The sequence below is a fragment of the Salmo salar genome, chromosome ssa04 (assembly GCF_905237065.1).
Source record: "Salmo salar chromosome ssa04, Ssal_v3.1, whole genome shotgun sequence".
Taxonomy (NCBI): domain Eukaryota; kingdom Metazoa; phylum Chordata; class Actinopteri; order Salmoniformes; family Salmonidae; genus Salmo; species Salmo salar.
The window spans coordinates 7,280,348-7,289,710 of NC_059445.1; the positions used below are offsets into that span (position 1 = coordinate 7,280,348).

The window sequence follows — 9,363 nt, forward strand, 5'->3', positions numbered from 1 at the left end:
TCAGGGAGAAATCCAAAACCAGTCGAATTGAAATTAATGGCAGTGGAGGCATAGAGTAGGTGATGCTTTTTCTGCTTTTACTTTAGCAAGAAAATAAAAGTAAGGCATATCAGAAGTTGTGTAATGGAATTATAGTCAATCTAAAATATTGCAATATAATTATAAATACATTTAATACAGGTTTAATACCAATTTTCTGAATTTATAGCCTCCCAAATATATGTAAACAGACCATAAATGTATAAGATTTAGTTTTCTTGGAAAGCTGTGAGTGTTGTTATATGATACAATATCAGTACTTGTTGCATTTACAACTTGTCTAAGTCCTATCATCAACTGATTTCAGCCAGCGTCTTGCTGTGGATTGACTGTATTGTTTGAATGGAATGTTGGTATTTTGGCAGTTCATTTGAAAAATGTATGGAATCATTCCTCTAAAACTGGCTGGCTAGCTGTCCTGTAGGTTTTCACTCCAACCCTAATGTAGTACACGTGATTCTATTAATTAGCTGGTTGATAAACTGAATCAGTGTAGTTACAACTGGGGTTGAAACAAAAACTTACAGGAAGGAATAGCTCTCCAGGAACAGGGTTGGCCAGCCCTGGCATAGATAAATACAGGAGAATAACCATTACTCATATTGACCGCTAGAAGCTGCTATAAATCTGATAAAACTTTATTGTGACTGTATCACAAGCATAATATGGCGTGACAAGTTTAAGGTGTGTGTGTGTGTGTGTGTGTGTGTGTATGTTTGAGAGTACACAATGTTGTTATGGTATTGTTAAGAAAAAAACACCTCACAAATCCATTCCAATTTCAAGTCACACCTAAAGTAATTCCATGCGTGTAGAGGAATATTTTGTACACCTCCATACATCATAGCACAGTCCTTCTCTCCAGCGGCAGAATCAGGTTCTGACCACCACCAGAACCTACAGGGTAAACACCAGTCATACAGTTAGACTCTGTGGTAAAAACATAATCCTGAAAAATATTGATGTTTTCAACTTTAATTGTTCAGAGCATTTTTATAAGAGTAGTTATATATATTACGCTTTGGTCAGTGGTGTGCCGTCCACCCATTTCCAGGTTCCCTGTGTCTCTCTGTCAGACCGATCCAGATCCATCGATCAAATCTAGTGAGAAATACCTTTGTTGAGAAAGATATATAACACCAGTCAAAAGTTTGGGCACGTACTCATTCAAGGGTTTATTCTTTACGTTTACTATTTTCTACATTATAGAATAATAGTGAATACATCAAAACTATGAAATAACACATGGAATCATGTACTAACCAAAAAAAGTGTTAAAAAGTAGCCACCCTTTGCCTTGATGACAGCTTTGCACACTGTTGGCAAGAATCTCAAATATAAAATATATACACTACTGTTCAAAAGTTTGGGGTCACTTAGAAATGTCCTTGTTTTTGAAAGAAAAGCACATTTTTTGTCCATTAAAATAACATCAAATTGATCAGAAATACAGTGTAGACATTGTTAATGTTGTAAATGACTATCGTACCAGGAAACGGCAGATTGTTTATGGAATATCTACATAGGCATACAGAGGCCCATTATCAGCAACCATCACTCCTGTGTCCCAATGGCACGTTGGGCTAGCTAATCCAAGTTAATAATTTTAAAAGGCTAACTGATCATTAGAAAACCATTTTGCAATTATGTTAGCACAGCTGAAAAATGTTGTTGAATGGTTATGCATGCCCAAGTTTTCTGTTTTTATGTCTTATTTCTTGTTTGTTTCACAATAAAAAATATTTTGCATCTTGAAAGTGGTAGGCATGTCATGTAAATTAAATGATACAAACCCCCCAAAAATCAATTTTAATTCCAGGTTGTAAGGCAACAAAATAGGAAAAATGCCAAGGGGGTGAATACTTTCGCAAGCCACTGTGCTTGTCCTCTTGCTCAGTTGTGCACCGGGGCCTCCCACTCCTCTTTCTATTCTGGTTAGAGACAGTTTGCGCTGTTCTGTGAAGGGAGTAGTACACATCGTTGTACGAGATCTTCAGTATCTTACCAATTTCTCACATGGAATAGCGTTAATTTCTCAGAACAAGAATAGACTGACGAGTTTCAGAAGAAAGTTCTTTGTTTCTGACCATTTTGAGCCTGTAATTGAACCCACAAATGCTGATGCTCCAGATACTCAACTATTCTAAAGAAGGCCAGTTTTATTGCTTCTTTAATCAGGACCAGTTTTCAGCTGTGCTGACATAATTGCAAAAGGGGTTTCTAATGATCATTTAGCATTTTAAAATGATAAACTTGGATTAGCTAACACAACGTGCCATTGGAACACAGGAGTGATGGTTGCTGATAATGGGCCTTTGTACGCCTATGTAGATATTCCATAAAAAATTGTCAGTTTCCAGCTACAATAGTAATTTCCAATTAACAATGTCTATACTGTATTTCTGATCAATTTGATATTTTAATGGACAAAAAAAAACAAGGACATTTCTAAGTGACCCCAAACCTTTGAACGGTAGTGTATGTAAAACATAAAATAATAGCATTTAATGAAGATTGATCATATGCATCTCTCACACCTTCCCTCCCGCTTTCTCTCTCTCTGTATCACTGTCTGTTGCTCTCTCTCTCTCTCTCCATCTCTTACAACATTTTTAATTGCTTTATTGGCATGACAAAACAATGTACATACTGTCAAAGCATACATTGGAAATGGAATGATTCATTATCAATATTAACATCAATGACAATCAGTAGCAAAAATAACCAACGGTGGGGGGATGGGGCTGTATTTGAAATGGAAATCAGTAAAAGAAATAAACATACGTACAATGGACAATAGCGTTAACAATAACAACACAATGGCATAGAAGACAAGCGCAGGTTGGTTGGCCAGCAGTCTGCCTTCTGTTTAGCCAATGCTTGCAATGATGATGATGAAAAAATAATATTAAAATCGCTATTGACTGCCTGTCTGTTTCTTGCATGTTTGATATGCTCGGTAAACTACACATAGCTTGCCTAAATAGCTTCATATTATTCCCCTCCTGAAAAAATGAAATTGCTAGACAAACTGTTTGTGTCATACTTATGTTTGCAATGGCCTACTGTTCCAACAGACAAAGACCTACGTTTGTTCAAACTGTTGTGTACAAGCGGCAGTGGAGTCACCGAGCAGCAATTGAACACACACAGGTAGACTAGTGGATCCCGCATGCGCAGAAATCTCCATTTTTTTTAAGCAACATCAAGTTGGGTTCCAGAAAATACAGAACTGCAGTCACTCCATATTATTTATTGGTGTTTATTACATAAGGCAATATGACATTTTTTGTTTAAAAAAAGCAAACAGATCTGTTGTTGAGAATATTAGCAGCATACCCAGAGGCCAAAAAGGTGAACAGAAAAACACACATTATTTACACGGTGAAATTACAATGAATTTAATCAATATTCTACAAAGAAATAAATATCAACTCATTGACCAAAAAGCAAATTCTTAAGATTGTCTTTGTCTGTCTATAGGTTGGAAATGTGAACGTGGTCTAAAAACAGATAAAGCAATGGTTGCTTTCTAAACCATTTCATACTTGTTACCTAGAAATATTATTGATAAGCATAATTGTACTTGTCAAACTTACAGGAGACTGACAAGCCAATGATCCCAGCCAGTAGGAGAACACACAGCAGCCCCAGAGACACTGCAGCAACAAGGAAGGGTCTCTTCCATGAGCTATCAGAACCTGACCAGAGAACTTTCTATTAACTACAGTAATATGAACTGTCTGAATATAGCATAAGGGATAAAAGGATGGAACGTACGTGTGTGTGTGTGTGTGTGTGTGTACGCGCGCCCCTTACCTGAGTAACCAGGTTGTGGTGTCCTTCTTGGGTTCACTTCATTCCCAGTCTGGTAGTAAGTAGACATATCTGGAGTTTCATACATTGACTCTTCAAAGACATAGTTATGGTTGTCAACTCCAAACGGTTCCCCGAAAACATCTTCATTGGTATAAACAATGTCCCCAGACATCTCCATGGTTACCACTGTCTCTGTAAGCCGTTTGTGACGATGGACAGGGAACTATCATACCAGGAAGATCCATAGAGGGAAAATGGAAAACAAAGGCTAGCTGTTGACATTAATATCATACGTAACAGCCGCAAGCAAATTCAGGGCGTTTCCAGAACTCCTTTAACAAACAGATTCTTGTTGGATAGGACAGTCAATGAAGACGTCAAATGGATACATGGTCGTGGAAACAGATCAGACACGGAGTTAAACATATTACACGTTTATTACAAGACTATAAAATAGTTATTACAAGTTGCATCGACTCACATGTGGATAAGCATGAAAGGCTGTATACAAACTCCTAAATTCAGGAGCTTAATTAAAGGGATTCTTCACCCAAATGACTAAACTACACATTGGTTTCCTTACCCTGTGAGCAGTCTATGACAAGGTATGACAGCAATCTATGCTTTGGTTTCCAATTGCTAACCAGTTGCTAACGTTTTTGCATTTGTGGCACAAATCCCATTCAAGTCATGGTCAAACATTAGCATTTGGAAACAGTGCCAGGGATAATGATCCAAAGCATGGATGGCTGTCATACCTTATCCATAGACTGCTTAAAGGGTAAGGAAACCAATATGTTATTTTGCAATTTGAGTGAACTATCCCTTTAATGCACCTAGTTGCAGGTTTTTATTTAGGTTAGGTACACAATGGATAGATTCAGTGGATAGATATCACACATCAGTTAGTTTAGTTGAACACAGCAAACAGTGAACCAGGCCCACAGGCAAATACAATATAACTACAGAAAGTAAAGCTCAATGGTCAAATATTAGCCTTCGAATGCACAGACAGATTATAATACATCTAAACAATTCAATAACCGCTTGTGCATTCTACTTTGTTGGCCTCCAAGCTGTCACACCAAGGAAACAAACAACAATAGTCTTTACTTTACTCTTAGTTTATCAAAATGCTTATCAACAAGTCACTAAAACTCAACCGTTCCAGTTGGCAGCTTGGAGTCCAGCAGCAGCCTCTTCCTGATCCGGCTTGTGTCCAGAGCACACCATGTGCTCTTCTTTAATAGAAAGGTGGAACAAGTCTGTGTAACGCTTGATGTAGTGGGTGTGGAGTCAGGCGCAGGAAACAAGAGCGTTTGCTATCGTGCTTTAATAAATGCGCTGTCAAAGAGAGTATACACCCAAAAATAACAACAGGGTGTAATCAAAAATTCAAGGACCCAAAAACACGTTCCACTTACACAAAACACAGTGAAAGACAGAAATAAGCCCGCACACAGAACAGGTGGGGAAACGGGCTTAAATACCCAACTAATCACTAATGGAACACAGGTGAAACCAATAAAGACAAAACCAACAGAAAAGGGAAAAAGGGATCGGTGGCAGCTAGTAGGCCGGTGACGACGACCGCCGAGCGCCACCCGAACCGGGAGAGGAGTCACCCTCGGCAGGAGTCGTGACAGTCTGCTTAATCACTTCCTTAACCTGAAAGTAACCAGATAAAGGGAATCTATCCAGGAGCTTATTCAATGCAATAGCAACACAGGGCTATCTTCACCCTGTTGCACTCCCCCTTTCCTTTCAGCTTCCTGCAGATTTGTTTACTCTGTACATCAACATGTTCAGGAGCTCCAGGACTACAAACATGGGTCATTATAATGTCCATACAATAGATTTTACACTTCACGCTTGCTCCAAGTGGATATCGAGAGTTGGGTCGGCTTAACCAGTGAGGATGCAATGGTGACAGACACCACCAGGGCTCTCGTCTCTCTTAATGAATCTGATTGGTCGAGGAGTTTTTGAGTGACAGCTGGTTGAACCACTGAAAAGATCTTGGATCATCTTTTGGGACCCATATAGGAGATCAATAACCAAATATAAGCATTTGATATTGTGTTCATACTGTATGTAACTCGACAACAAAGACTGACTGTCAAAGATAATAAAGTAACTTGATTGGTGATACAGTAAACTCCTGATCCAGTGTACTGTATGTAATGATGGTTCGGTACTGTTGAGAAGCACTAAATCGAAGCATGCAAATATCTGTAGCAAGTAAGAAGAATATACTTGAGTGACATCACTGCCAATCTTCTCAACTTGAACTGTTAGAGCCTTATTTCTGCACAAACCTCCTTCAAAATAGTCGACAGGTCTACCATCTCTTCTGTCTGTTACTACGGTGGGGGTCCAAAAATACTGACAGCCTTGATAAAGATGAGCAATATATTGTATGTATGCTCAGAAAATTGCAAAATTATATCATTTCATACTAATACAATTGCTCAGAGAAAGATATCTGTAAATAGCCCATCCAACTACCTACCTCATCCCCATATTGTTTTTATTGACTTTTTTGCTCTTTTGCACACCAGTATTTCTACTTGCACATCATCATCTGCACATCTATCACTCCAGTGTTAATTTGCTAAATTGTAATTACTTCGCTACTATGGCCTATTTACTGCCTTACCTCCTTACTTCATTTGCACACACTGTATATATACTTTTCTATTGTGTTATTAACTGTATGTTTGTTTATTCCATGTGTAACTCTGTGTTGTTGTTTGTGTCACACTGCTTTGCTTTATCTTGGCCAGGTCACAGTTGTAAATGAGAACTTGTTCTCAACTGGCCTACCTGGTTAGATAAAGGTGAACAAAATATATATATATTTTGTTTAACAAGTAATGTTTCTTTTTCTCAAAAAAGTAAGGGTCAAAATTATTGACACCCCTAAAGATTCTAATCAATAAAGTAGTCCAAAGTATTTTTGACTACTTTATAGTATTTGGTACCATATTCTTAGCATGCAATGACTACATCAAGCTTGTGACTCTACGAACTTGTTGGATGCATTTTCAGTTAGTTTAGGTTGTGTTTTAGACTAGACTGTGCCCATTAGAAATTAATGGTAAATAACGTATTGTGTCATTTTGGAGTCACTTTTATTGCAAACAAGAATAAAATATGTTTCTAAATACTTCTACATTCATGTGGGTGCTACCATGATTACGGATAATCCGGATAATGAACTAATGCTGAGTGATAATGTTTCAGAGGGTCAAAGGTCATACCCTCACCGTGTAGACATCTCAGGTCTCATTGCTCTCCTTTAATCCATATTAAACAGGTATCTTTTTAATCCTTTTAAATCTGTAGCTTTTAGTAATAAAGCCTAGTGTGAAATAATATGGTAGGTTGATACAGTTGATGTTGCAGAAGATGTCCTTTTACGGCTCTCTCTTTTCCTGCTTTAAGAAGATGGACAAGGCTACAAGGTTGCACTGCTGGTTACAACCAAGCTGTCATGTGCAGTTACCACACAAGGACAGAGAAAGTGTAGAATAATTCAATGCATACATATCAGTAAATCACAATACATAATGGTGCTACTGTGAATCACAATATAATACTGCAATATGGTTCAATTCATATATTCTTGATGAGTTTTGATTCCGTTTTTCTCTGCTCTGTTTAATTTACTTAACAAATAAGGAACACAGAAAAATGGAACCAACATTTGGCGAGCTAGCCAGGAGGGAGGGAGTGCAATGCTACTGGACGGTACCTGAACCCCCTTCTCTGATTGGCTTTTTTAGGAAAACGCTATGTCTGGCGCAAACCCAACACCTCTCATCACCCAGAGAACACCATCATGTTTTTCATTAGCAGGGACTGGGAAACTGGTCAGAATTTGAAGGAATGATGGATGGCGCTAAATACATGGAAATTCTTGAGCGATACCTGTTTCAGTCTTCTAGAGATTTGAGACTGGGATGGAGGTTCACCTTCCAGCAGGACAATGACCCTAGCGATCAACAGTTACAACCGATAAGTGGCATAAAATAAACAATATACAGACACATCAAATCAAATCAAAGTTTATTTGCCACGTGCGCCGAATACAACAGGTGTAGACCTTACAGTGAAATGCTTACTTACAGGCTCTAACTAAGAGTACAAAAAAAGTATTAGGTGAACAATAGATAAGTAAAGAAATAAAAACAACAGTTAACAGAAAGTGAAAAATAACAGTAGCGATGCTATATAGAGTAGCGAGGCTATAACAGTAGCGAGGCTACATACAGGCACCGGTTAGACGGGCTGATTGAGGTAGTATGTAAATGTAGATATGGTTAAAGTGACTATGCATATATGATGAACAGAGAGTAGCAGTAGCGTAAAAGAGGGGTTGGCATGTGGTAGGTGGTGGGACACAATGCGGATAGCCCGGTCAGCCAATGTGCGGAGGCACTGGTTGGTCGGGCCAATTGAGGTAGTATGTACATGAATGTATAGTTAAAGTGACTATGCATATATGAAAAACAGAGTAGCAGCAGCGTAAAAAGAGGGTTTGGGGGGGGGGGCACACAATGCAAATAGACCAGGTAGCCATTTGATTACCTGTTCAAGAGTCTTATGGCTTGGGGGTAAAAACTGTTGCGAAGCCTTTTGTCCTAGACTTGGCACTCTGGTACCGCTTGCCATGCGGTAGTAGAGAGAACAGTCTATGACTAGGGTGGCTGGGGTCTTTGACCATTTTTAGGGCCTTCCTCTGACACCGCCTGGTGTAGAGGTCCTGGATGGCAGGCAGCTTTGCCCCAGTGATGTACTGGGCCGTACGCACTACGCTCTGAAGTGCCTTGCGGTCGGAGGCTGAGCAATTGCCGTACCAGGCAGTGATGCAACCAGTTAGGATGCTCTCGATGTTGCAGCTGTAGAACCTTTTGAGGATCTGAGGATCCATGCCAAATCTTTTTGGAAAAAAAGTTTGGAACCATTTCCCTGTTTGACCGCTAGGTTTAATGGGTTATTATGACACCTCCATTGTAGGGCTATATATCTGAGAGATAAGAAAGATCAGGAAACATAATTATTATTATTTATATATATTTAATTTTTGGTACTAAACAGTCTCCATATATTCTGTAGCTTAGGCCGAGGCCAGGATTCAGCACTGCTGAATGGACAGCGCCTCTGGGCAGTTTAACTCTGTTGTGCTACACGGACAGCACCTCTGTTTAGACTATAATTCTTCCAGTTTTTGGACAGGCCAGGAGACGATATGTGGGCACAGATTGTACAAAACTCTCTCGCAAACGCTTTCTCTGACCTTGGGAGATAGAGGCACACACTTTGAGACTCTCCAGCCCCATCAGAGGTTACCCCAGGTTATAAACTGTCTGTTCACGCCACCACCCCTGACCACTCTGTTTGGTTACTAGGGGCGGTTGCTAAGAGGGTGGACGCCTGATGGCACCTTCTGAGAGGGCAAGCAAGTTGACAAACCTCCTGGCTGCACCAACAGAGAGGGTG

At 39.4% G+C, this 9,363-nt stretch overlaps 1 long non-coding RNA gene across 1 annotated transcript; it reads right to left on the bottom strand.

Annotated features, from left to right (window-relative positions):
- Positions 1–661: 661 nt before the first annotated feature.
- Positions 662–4,096, bottom strand: LOC106602159 (uncharacterized). The gene is made up of 4 exons (XR_006769723.1): positions 3,859–4,096; positions 3,639–3,740; positions 1,058–1,140; positions 662–936 (listed from the first exon to the last, which is right to left on the bottom strand). It is a non-coding gene; the product is annotated as an uncharacterized lncRNA (long non-coding RNA).
- Positions 4,097–9,363: the final 5,267 nt, after the last annotated feature.